We start from the raw sequence: 12800 nt of genomic DNA, 5'->3' as shown, positions 1-12800 counted from the left end.
ACTTTTCATCCGACCTAGCCTCTTCAGAGAGTATTCAGCATGTCGGTAAAACAACTATCCCATATAAGGATGTTGGAGTAGGATTAGTTAAAGATGCCGGTTTACTGGGAACTTTTCCTTTTCCTCCAATCAACGCATCATCTTCATTTGCAACCATTCATATGATTACATCAGACACTATTTTTTATGATGATCCTTGGATCGTTCCTTCTGAATCTGAAATAGACTCATTTGGAAATTTTATGCCGTTGAGTCCATATGAAATTTCCTATGAAGCCGTGCAGTCTTTTACCGACCCGTGTTCAACCGAAAAAGACTTAATGAATGTGGTCTGTGAGGAATCACTTTTCACACCATCCTCGGATTTAACTACGTTTTCTGAACTTGTTCACTCTGATGAGCGAATTCGTGAAATCCTATGTGTATATGATTTACCATGGGAAGATCTCCATCACAGATCTTCATTTTTACCTGAGGATGATCGTTTTGAAAATGATTTCTCATCAATCTTTACGACTGAATATGTCAAGGAACCTCAGAATCCAATGAAACATCCTGATTCAGAGTTAAATTTGGGAAACATCTCTCAAACTATTCCCATTGACATTTCGGTTAAGCCTAGAATTGTTGAGAACATTCATATAGGTGCCTCGTGTACAAATGACGAAATTCAAATATATAAGGCCCTATTTCAATAATTCCGCGACGTGTTTTCCTGGTCCTATGAGGAAATGCCAGGAATTGATCTTGCGATTGTTGTTCATGAGATCAAAACTTACCCGAATGCTAAACCCGTCCGGCAAAGTTTGCGTCAGATTCACCCACGAAAAGCTACTGCAATTAAAGCAGAAGTTGAGAAACTGTTGAAAGCAGGTTTCATTTATCCGATCCCGTTAACGGATTGGGTATCGAATATTGTTCCGGTTAACAAAAAGCAGGGAACAATAAGAATATGCATCGACTATAGGGACATTAATTGTCCAAAAGACAACTACCCAACTCCCTATATCGATCAAATAATTGATGATTGTGCCGGCAGCGAAATATTTTCCTTTATGGATGGTTTTTCCGGATACAATCAAATCAACATTCTACCTGCCGATCAACCAAAAACGACTTTCATTTGTGCATGGGGGACATTTGCTTATTGCAAATTACCTTTTGGGCTCAAGAATGCCAGAGCAACTTTTCAAAGGGCGATGTCTTATGCGTTTCATGACATCAAACACATTGTGCAACCGTATCACGATGATTTGCCTGCTCATTCATTACATCGAGCTGACCATCTCATCCACTTACGTGCAATTTTTATGAGGTGTAGGAATTATCGTATTCGGTTGAACCCACACAAATGTGTCTTCTGTATAGAAACGGGTCGATTGCTGGGATTTGTAGTTTCGAAAGCCGACATTCGCGTTGATCCCTCAAAGGTCGAAGCTATTATCAATTTGCCTCCTCCTTCGAGTCTTCGCCAACTCCAAAGTTTGCAGGGGAAAGCAAACTTTTTACGACGATTCATTCCTAACTACGCCGAGGTTACAAAGGGTTTTACACGGTTGTTGAAACAGAATGCTCAATTCTCTTGGGATGAGATAGCTCAGAAATCTTTTGATGCACTCAAGCACGTGTTGACCCATGCACCGTTGTTGCATCCTCCCAACTACAACCAGGATTACTTTTTGTATCTTGCCGCCTCCCATTCCACCATTGGAATGGTCTTAGTTCAAGAAGATGAATTCAGAATGGAACATGTGATATATTACCTTAGTCGAACGTTAAATCCAACTGAGCTAAAATACTCACATGTGGAGAAATTGGCATTGGCAGCCGTTCAAGCTGTCCAACGTTTTCGTCACTACATTTTACTACGTAAAACTACAGTCATTTCGGATTGCAACCATATGATCTACATTTTGACCAAACAATTGCTAGGGGGAAAGTACTCTAAATGGATTTTTATCCTGCAGGAGTTCGACTTGGAGTTTGAGAAATCTAAGTCTAAGAAATCTTTAATTTTTTCAGAGTTAATGTGTGACTTCCCGCGTGCTGACACAGAAACTGTGGCAGAGGAGCCCATTGCGGACAAATATTTGTTTCTAATCAGCACTTTACATCTGTGGTATGGGGATATCATCGTCTATCTCCAGACCCAATCCTTTCGGCCCAAAGTTTCAAAGTCGAAACGTCGGAAAATTCGATTCCAGTCCCAACAATACAAAATTATTGGAGATACTCTTTATCGTCGTGGGGCGGACTCTATTTTTCGACGTTGCTTAACTCACGAAGAGGTTGAAAGGGTCCTAAATGAATGTGACTCTGGGGCGTGTGGCATTCATATGTCTGGGTATGCCACAGCCCAAAAGATATTGCGCGTTGGCTACTTCTGGCCGTCCTTGTTTAAAGATTGTATTATTGCGGTCCGAAAATGCCACAACTGTCAAGTGTTTGATCGAAAGATGCACGCTCCACCTGCTCCTCTCCACCCTATAATTGCCATTGGTCCTTTTGCCAAATGGGGTATCGATTTTATTACTTGTAACCCTCACTCGGCTGGGGGGCATGCATATATCATCCTTGCGATAGATTATTTTACTAAGTGGGCCGAGGCGATGCCTACATTCGAGGCAGACAGCAAGAAAACTACAATTTTCATGTTCAATCATATAATTGCTAGGTTTGGTGTCCCACAAGCGATAATCACTGACCATGGGCGCCATTTTCGAAATGTTATGATGAGAGAACTTACAGGCCAGCTTGGTTTGTGTCACGATAGCTCAACTCCTTATTATCCACAAGCGAATGGTCTGGTTGAGTCCATCAACAAAGTTTTAGTTATCATGATCCGATGAATCATTGGTATTCATCGGTCAAATTGGCATAACATGTTATTTTCAGTGCTTTGGGCGTACCGAACCTCAGTGAAAACATCGACAGGGTTCACTCCTTTCCAACTAGTTTATGGTTTGGAAGCTGTGCTACCCATTGAATGCGAAATCCCGTCACTGCAAATGGCCATCGAGTTACTTCAAACTACTTCCGAAGAGGAAAAGTGTTTATTATACTTAGCTCAATTAGATGAGAATCGACGTGATGCTGCATTGGCGATCGAGACTCACGCAAAACGTATGAAAGCTCAGTATGTTCGAAATGTGACCCCTCGAAATTTTTCGGAAGGAGACCTAGTGTTATTGTATGATCAAGCTAATGATAAATTAGGTGCTGGAAAATTCGTTCCTATGTGGCATGGGCCCTATATTATCAAGCGAAAGCTAGCAAAAGGGGCCTATGAGTTGGTAGACTTTGACGGGGACTCTTTAGGTAAACCCAAAAATGGTCTTTACTTGAAGAGGTATTATGCCTAAAAGATGGGTACGGAGAATTTTTAGTTAGGATAATTTTTCTTTCTAGCTGGTGTGTTTGTTAGTTTAGACAGTGTACTTAGCTTAGAGAGTGTGCTTTCGTCATTATTTCTGCTTATCTTGGTTTTACTCTGGATGTTGCAGATGTCGATGCCTCTCCAAACATACATTGGTTTTGCTGATGGTGCTTGTCGTAGCACACGGAATATCTCTTCCACAGCTTGGGTTATCTATTCACCCTCTGACGAGTTAGTATCTATGCATGGGGTGAGCCTTGGTCAAACAACGAACAACATTGCCGAATACAGTGCAGTGATTGAGTTATTATCTGAATCTATTTCATTTGGGATTCAGAGTTTGATAGTGAGGTTAGATTCTAAACTCGTTGTATTACAGCTTAATAGAGTATATGCCATTAGAAATCCAGTGTTATGAAGATTATTTTTGAGAGTGCGTCTCTTGGAACGTGAGTTTGATTACATTGAATATCAGCATATTCCAAGGTCTTTAAATACATTAGCAGATGCAATTGCTTCTCGAATGTTAAATAGACATTTGCAATAATCATACATGTAAATTTAAAACCATTCCATAACATGATTTACGAGATAAGCCGGTAATAATGATATATATATATATATATATATATAGGAGTGTGTCAAAAAATACATCGTCTTCGATCATAGGTTGAAAAACACCTTATGATCGGCAAAAATGATAAGTACAAAAAACCAAAATGCCACATGTGTCTACAAAACGAACATCCAATCACTGGTGATGATCTCTATATGACACCACTGTACAGGCCACCCTACACAAGAACCTCCTAAAAGGTCCTGGGACCCCGACTACATAGCGCTGAAGCCTGATTGGAATATCATCTATGGTAGTCTCCGGTATATCTGTTGTAAGACGCTCCAGGTCACTTTCCAACTCAGCCAAAGTCTCTGTGGCCTTGTCTTGTGGGGCCGGTGCCGCTGCAGCTGGTAGTTTCCTCTCGTAAGGCCGGAGATTGGCTGGACGTCGTGGGCCTACATCTGCATTTTGAAAATTATTACTATCAGTTTTGAGACGATATAAAACAAACAAAAATAATAGATAGTTTAAAAAACTTGTGAAAAATGAAGTTACCTGTATCATCCCATTGTTCTCCCGGTGGAAGAACCATGTCCAGATCTCCACGAAAATCAACTCCGGCATAATGAAAATCCTGTATAGAAAAGACCTGGTTTTCTAACCAACGAAAGTACTCCGGAGTAAATCAGACGACCTCCGTCCCCTCATCAGGATGACAGGCCATAACCACAACCCATCGCATCAATTTGGGCTCTCGAGGAAGCCCGGCCTCAACAGTGAGCTGATGTGGGATCAGCATCAGAACCCTCTCTAAGCCAAAACTCACAACTAAAGCCCCATAACCAAAGGTCTTTAGCTGTCCATTTTTGGCTCTAGTCAGTTGGCCTTTTACATTGGCCAACATAGTACCTCGATAGCAATCAACTGCCATCCGCATCTGGGATCCAGTGGCAATGTGTAAAGCGGCAGCCCCACAAAGTCTGGTAACTGTAAAGGCAATCACCATAAGTTCAGGACGGGATATAGTTTTGATCTCTATCCCTTTCTCCTGAGACTGAGTGTTACACCACTCTAGTCGGAGACTAGCGACAAACTGGCCACCTGGCCTAGTCCCGAACAGAGTCAATGTTTGCCTCTCTTGGGCAAGCCAGTGATAAAGTAGATATCTGTCGGCTCCATCTCAAGATGGTGCCCTCCAATATAAAAAAAATGGTCCTGAACGTTCCATCTTTCTACCAGCCACTCTAGAAAGCTCACTTGGTCCCTCATGCCAGGTATGGCCCAAAATTTATAAAGGCCGCATGCCTTCAAAGCATCAATTGACGGTTGATGATTAATGGTGGTCAAATCAACATCTTCGTGCTCTCTCTCACGCCAATCAAGCATGGTGAACAATCTACATACCATAAAACATCCATTAGATTCCATAAAATAAAAAAAAATTGGTCCATTTTGGAGAATTAGGTTTTAAAAACTCGTTGCGCGGGGTACGCACCCCGCCTTTAGGAACAGAGTGTAGGTACACAGGGTCCCTGAAGGTAGGGTGCGGACCCCTAACATTTTTCAAACTGAGAAAATGTCGGGGTCCGCGGGTCCCTAGTGTGGCGCCTGCGTACCCCCAGAGGCGGTTTTTGAAACCATAAAACCTCCCAAAAATGAAATCTGGGGCCTTAAAAAGAATTCTAAATGGAGGAAATCGAAGAGGAGGATGTTGTAGATTACCTGGAAGAGATGGCGTTCGATTTCGACGGTCGGATTATCCGCAATGTCCATGGGAAGTTTCTTGCCAAAAGCCCTTTTTCTCTCCTCAAATAGTAAAATGGTAAAAATGAATTGGTAAAAGCCCTTTTTATAGGTTTTTTGGGTAAACAAATGGTAAATTTGTTTATTTTTCACCATGAAAAGGTATTTTTCAAAGTATTTTTATCTATCTTCAACAGGTATGAGTAATGTGTTGGTTTTTGTGCAGGATAAAGGATTTTCAGGGAAAATTGTCATTTTTTACAAACAAAAACATCAAAGTCATCTTTAAGCTCTTTTCTGACTCCTAAAATGTGAAAAGTTTGCCGAGTTTTCTTTTTAGCTCGTTAAAACGGAATTAAAAAGACGGTCCTCTTACAACCCTTTTCTGACCGTAAAAACATGAAAAGATTGTTGGATTTTTGTCATTTCAAATTCGATATTGGAAATAAAATGACGTGTCCTTGATCGCTTTCTACTTTTCAGATCAGAGACACTAATCATGAAAGTACTCCTTGGTCGTAAAGATCAAGCGGTTCTCTCAAGTATTATTTTATACTTTTTCAGGCTTGGAAGACACAAATTTACGAAAAAGGTCAACCCTGGAGTCTTCTTAAGTTTTCCAGACTCTCTAAAATTGAAAAACCCTGAGTTTCTCCTATACTGGACTCATTAAAATTTCACAGTAAAGGACCTATTCAATTACAAACAGGAACGAACCACTCCTTCTTAGGGTTCGAATCTAAACTAAGTTGGACTCATCCGAAGGATGAGCTTATAATCAAGCAAATGTTATCCTCCTCAAGCTTGTAAAAAATAAAGAGGTACTTGCCAGAAATGGTGGGGGAAAAGAGAGGAAAATGAGTCTGCTTGTCATACTTTGTAACCACTCTTGAACACGACACTTTTATTCACCTGGGTTGGGAAATCCTTTGCCTAACAGTTGATCGGACCACATTGAAAGTCTTCAGCCGATTTCTGGGTATTAACTTTGGGTCAATTGTCACCAAGCCATCTGTTGTGTTGTTATGTGTTCAAGAGGTCACTGCCAATAAGCCATTCATCTGCGAAATATCTGTCATCCATCTTGACCATCCCTGAGTCAGTCCTTGCAACTAAATTTCTTCAACTTGATCTATGATTTCATGTTGTGGGCTTGCCTACGATGGATCTCTTTCTATCAACATTAGCACATTATCTAGAAAGATGATCTAGGAATCATCAGTACCTTGAAATCTGCATGCCTCAATGGCAGGTTTCTCGCCTTTGACGACAATTTACATCATTGACTTTCGATCGAAGGATTCCATGACATGTTCGACATCAACACATCTACTCACATCTCATGGATTGTACTGGGTACTTTGAGAACCATTAACGTCACTGGTGGTCTCTCTCACACTTGTTAACAATTTACATCATTGACTGGTAATCAAGTGGTTTCTACCATGTTCGACATCAACTCATTTATTCGCATGGATAGAATCGTACTATTTCGGGAAGCAGAAATGAAGACCTTGGATCTAGTTTCCGCCATCCAGGCTGCGAGGAGTTTTGTATTCATTATACAGTAGACTAATTATAAATAGATGGCTGCGTCCATACTGTGTCTACATGTGTCTATGATTATGATGTATTGCGAAATCATTCCTATATCAGAGCAGTAGTTAGTTTGTTAGTTAAGTTTTTGATCTGAGTATGGGAATGCCTACCTCAGTGATGATATGATCTCATATATGTATTTTGTGTTGAATATTTGTAGGTTCCGACTGGGCTCTCCACAAGATATTCCTCGAAATGATAAAGTGCTTCACCCTTCCTAGATGATATAAAACCCTGATCTACTACAGACCTCGCACTTTAGGGGGCAATCTGTTACACTAAAATTTGTCACCATGACTATTTGCAGTCAGTATGGCTCCATCAATAACCATACTGTCCTCCTTGGCAAGTCTTATACCTCTGCTCCTCATGTCAAACTCCAAAAAAGAGAGAAAGCCTTTAAAAAATCAATATAACTCTGGTTCCGCACTTTCTCTTGCTCTTACCTGCGGGCACGCACCTCAAGTACATAATACTTGTGTACTTGTACGCTCTGTCTGTAAAGGGGTGGGTTCATACCCCTATAAAAGTCAAAAGGCGCAAGTTTTACTTCAAAAAACTTACTTGCGCTCGATTCTAGAGCATTCTAGAAGATGGTTTGAGGTGGATTGAGCGCCTCCAGATGGTTCATGCATCCCAATGAAAGAGGAACTTATCCCATGAAGAGGGGAGCCATCCCTTTGAAAGAGGGGCTTATCCCATTGATGGTGGACCTGTTTAACTTCCTCCAAAGCATTATAAATACAGGCATTGGGCCAGAGGCAAAGGAGGTTGAAAGCTGAACATTCCTAAGGGTAGATGCTGCTGAAATTAGGACTCCCTTATAGAGCTTGAGAGGAGAGATCACATTCCTTTCTTAGCTTCATTTGGAAGTGGGTGAGATGATCAAAGTAGAGGAGAACTCTTGCTGGACCCTGGGAGGGACCTGCACAACACCAAGGCATTGGTTGTAAGGTTTCTTTTGTTTCCAATTAATACAATTAAGTTCATTTTTCTCAACAAGTTGTTATATATAATTTGTTTCATAAACTCCTTGGTCTTTATGATGAATACGTTTTATTATATGAGTTATTCAGGTTCTATGTAATCGTTTGCTTGTTTGTTTATGCAGGCTTCAAGGAGAGGAGCTCATCTGGATCGAAGAGGCTTGGCCGCTACAAATAGCGTTGGACTAAAGGTAAGCCTTAAACACCTGGTTGCTTTTATTTTAAATGCATATTTAGGGAAAGATAGTGCTTGATTATTTTGTTTGTCACTAGAAAAGCCTTAGTTTCTAGGGAGGTCGGTTTTGTCCGCAAAATTGACTCTTTCCGCATGAAAGAATTGCGTGGGCCAGATTGTCCATCGTGGAGTTCAAAGTTATTGAGTGATCAGTTTGTGTACGAGATGTAGAGTCAAATACATTCAAACGGAGCTCAATTAGACTTGGAAAGTCGACTTCATGAAGGCTGGAATTGTTTACTATAATTTTGATTGAGCTGTTGTGTTTAAAATCATGTTTGAATTCAAATTTCAGGTTCAGGATCTGCAAATCTAAGTTCCTGATAGATGAAAAGTGGTCAAATGAAATTATTTTAAATCCAACGTAGAGTTGAAAGGACTGTTGGTCTTGGAATGCATCAAAGAAATTGGAGCCTGGTGAAGAATTCAGAATAGACAGAGTTATGATTGACTCTTGAGTGAAATCGATTTTGAACATCGATTTCTTATGTCTAAATATACTGCCTTAACGCCGGAAGATTTAAGATCAAATGCTGACATTTGAGATTATAGTTCCACAGCAACTACAGAGGGTGAATTGGTAGTACAGAGAACCTGTGTTATTGGTGGATAAACAGGTATGAAATTGGCATTCAAATTGTTTGGATTTGAGCTTGGTAAAGAGTGCACATATAGATTGCAACTCTAAGTTTGAACAGTTTATTGAATTGGCAATGAATTTTATAAACACGAGAAATTGTAGTGCATTGAGTTAATTCCTCAATTCAAGAATTCATGTATAGATGGAACTCTATTATGATGATGGCATTGACTTATGGAATGCTGTGGTAATTGGGTGTGTAATGTTTCAGAATTTGGGGAATTGGGTTTAAGTTGATGGACTTGAATCTGTATGTAAAGGTTTATGGGGTTGATATATATGAACATTCATGTTTGAGTCAATGGGTTTATGGTTTGAAACATATGATGAAATGTTTCCACATTCAAATGATAACTTGTGAAATTGCCAGAAATTGAAAGATAAGCTTCTGCATGATAATAGAGGATTTCCAGTGGGCGAAATGTCTTAAAATGGAGATTTTGATTAGTAATTTACTGAGATGTATTTTGTCATGTACAAATACATGGAGGTCCTAGGTATTGCAGGCCCTGCCTGCGTCAACAAAGCACAGCCAATGTAGCTTGTTTAGGATTGAAACTGTGTAATGCATAGTCTGGTCTGACCTGTTGAGGATTGAAACTACACAATGCACAATTTCAGTCAACAGTGACATGCAAGCCCAGGGATTGCATTGTACAATTTTCTGGGATAGTAGGGCACTCCCTCCCATAAATGCATAGAGAAATCCTAGAGGTTAGTGCTGGCAAGGTTTGTGCAGTTTATGGAGGGAAGGTTGAACCTTCACTTTGAGAAATGAGCATTGTTGTCTCGCCTTGGCAAGGTCTGGGTCAAGGCAGCCCAGACCCGCTGATGAGAGATTGAAAACATGAAAAGGTTTTGTTGCATGGTGAGATTAAGTGTAAGCAATATTGAATGATCTTGCTTTCCAAAAATGAGTGCAATATTTGAGAAAATGGCAAAGCAAGCATGTGTGTGAAGCGAGTCACCGCAACAATGACTGTTAGTGCAGAAACAATGTCATGCATGCGAAAGTAGTGAGATGCAAAGAAAAAATGAAACATTGCTTCTATAATTTACTGTTGTAGCAGCTACAACCACCCTCCAAAATTTTTCCTTAGCTTCCTTTCGGAGCCTCCCTATCAACCTTTCACAGCAGCATCTATTGCTTCATCAAGTACTCAAGCTTTAGTGATTTTCTTGCAGAATGACAGCCTATCCATCAGAGCTTGTTGCATTCCCCTCATACGTTGTTCCTCCGGACTTGGTCCAGCTGCAAGCTAAGCATCTCCCTCAAGAAATTATGCAATTCTGGAGGGAAACCAACCTTCCCTCCAAAAATTTCACAATTTTGTTTGGTAGCCTATTGGACTCCAAAATTACGCAATTCTGCCAGTCATGCTTCATCCAGAAAATTGCGTAATTCCTCCTAGCAGTGCTGCTCAGCCAAGGAATTGCACAATCCTAGGTAGTAGTCAGCTACTCTGCACAAAAATTGTGCAAATATCCTAGGAAGCCAGCCCAACTCCCTTCCATAAATGCGCATGTTTCCCCAGGAGTTGAGCAACCTCTTGCATGTGCAATTGAGTTGGCCAGTTCCCTCTGGGACCAAGCAAAATCAATTTGCATGCATGGTATGCTTCTCCCAAGGCAACATACAAAGGAATCCCTTGATTCAGGGATCTACTTTTAGCAGCTAGAGGTTGCATGCAAGGATCATCTCGAAAACCTCTTGCCAAGTGTCGCTCTTCCTAGATTTGTGGCATGCATGTCACATCTTCGATTTTATCAAAACTCATGAACTAGACATTACAGAGCTCATTCCTAAGATCATGCTTTCAGTTCTGACATCCCACACCACATCTAGGAGCTATCAACACATTCAGCTCAACTATTTTGGGGTAAGCCCACTTTCCATGTCTTGTGTTGTATTTTTTGGCACTTTTTGTGTTTCACTTTATATGAATGTTGTCTACTTGATTTTAGTGAGCGCTTGCTATCGTTTTGATACATACTAGGTTGTACTAGCACCATTTCAGTTTTCGTTAACATCTCACTGCTGTCGCATGCATGGAACTATTTTTCACGAATAGTCACCGATTTAGCAACTCGCCTCACCCACATGCATGTTGTTCCATTTTTTGAATCTTCCATTCACTATTTGCATGCATGATCATTCACTTATGCTTACACTCACTATCTCCATACATTCACATTCACATTCACTTTCAATTGCCCGTCGACAAGTCTGGGTAGCCTTAGCCTGGACTTTACCTCACTAAGACAACATTACACAATCCTGAGAGGGAAGGCTCTGTATTCCTCTCAGGAAATGCACATTTCTGCCTAGTGACTATCCTCTAGTCTTTCATTGCGTAATTCTGAGTGACAGTGACTACTGGCCTAGAAAATTGCGCAATGCAGTCACTGAACCTGCAACCATTGCTAGCTGAGATTTCACATTGCTTAATTCCAGCAATTGCTAGCTATACTGGACTATGCATTACGTAGTTCCAGAAGTCAGTTAGCCTCCCATAAGCTCATATTGTGCCTTGCACAGTCTTAGCAGTCAATCTCCCGACCTCCTGACGGAACTTGCGCAACCTTCATGATCATTCACACAGGTATGTTGCAAGTCAGTTCTCAAGTTCATTTTGGTTTTTGAGTAAAAAATTACTTTCCATGAGTGTTTCCATGTCTCTAGGTATTGCAGGTGTTCATCTGCCTCTCAACAACACAAGTACAATTGTTTCCAAGAGAGTAGATTCAAAGACACCGTTCAGAGCACACTTGGGGATGCAATCGATCAAGTGTCTATGGACTTGCTTACCCACAAAGACATCAAGTTGTTCATAGATAAGGACATCAAGATATGATGGTAGAAGCATCACAACGAGCACCATCATGAAAAGTAGATGAAGGCAGCATACTGAATGCAACGAATGCAAGAGGAAGGTTGTTGACAATGCATAGGCGAAACAAACTTGCAAGCTCAAACAGATCCACTTTTGTTGAAAGAAACTTTGAAGACTCATGCTATGAAGTGACTTCGCGGCATGAAAATCACGTGAAGGCATAAAATGAAATAGAGAAGGATTTTCATGTGCTCAAGTAGCAACTCAAGGAAGAACATGAGCTGCATAGACAAGATAATGAGTTGCAGCAAGAACATGTACAACATCAGGCGCAACATGCACTCATGGATGAAACTGCATCTGTACAAGTTAAATATCCATCCCAGTAACTGGCATGAAGCAGACATGGTTAGAAGTGTTGTTGATTGCATGAAAGGGAATTTAGCAGCATGCATGTCATCATGCACAAACATTGTGATCCCACCCATTCAACACACTCACTGAGGCAAAGACAAGAAGCAAGTCCAACTATAGTTGAACATGTAGGTGACAGTTGATGCACATGACCAACATCACACACTACAAGATCAACACAGACACTATGCATCAGTGTGTTGCCAGTTTGGTTGCACCCAGAAGACCATGCGCATGTTAGTAGAGGAGTTGGATCGACAAGCCACACCAATGCACCTAGATACAACGAAGGAAAGGGTTCGCTTCAGCAATATGTCACCATGTAGCACATGCACACCATCACGAATGACCAAGCTTAGCATCAACTCACTACCTTCACCATCACAAGCATGTAAAAGCATTGGTCTCATCATA

The sequence above is a fragment of the Pinus tabuliformis genome, chromosome 7, assembly GCF_031772625.1.
Source record: "Pinus tabuliformis cultivar Carrire ecotype Pingquan chromosome 7, CPIR1, whole genome shotgun sequence".
NCBI classification, from domain to species: domain Eukaryota; kingdom Viridiplantae; phylum Streptophyta; class Pinopsida; order Pinales; family Pinaceae; genus Pinus; species Pinus tabuliformis.
The sequence above is the reverse complement of the archived record's forward strand: the minus strand, read 5'-3'. Positions refer to the sequence as shown.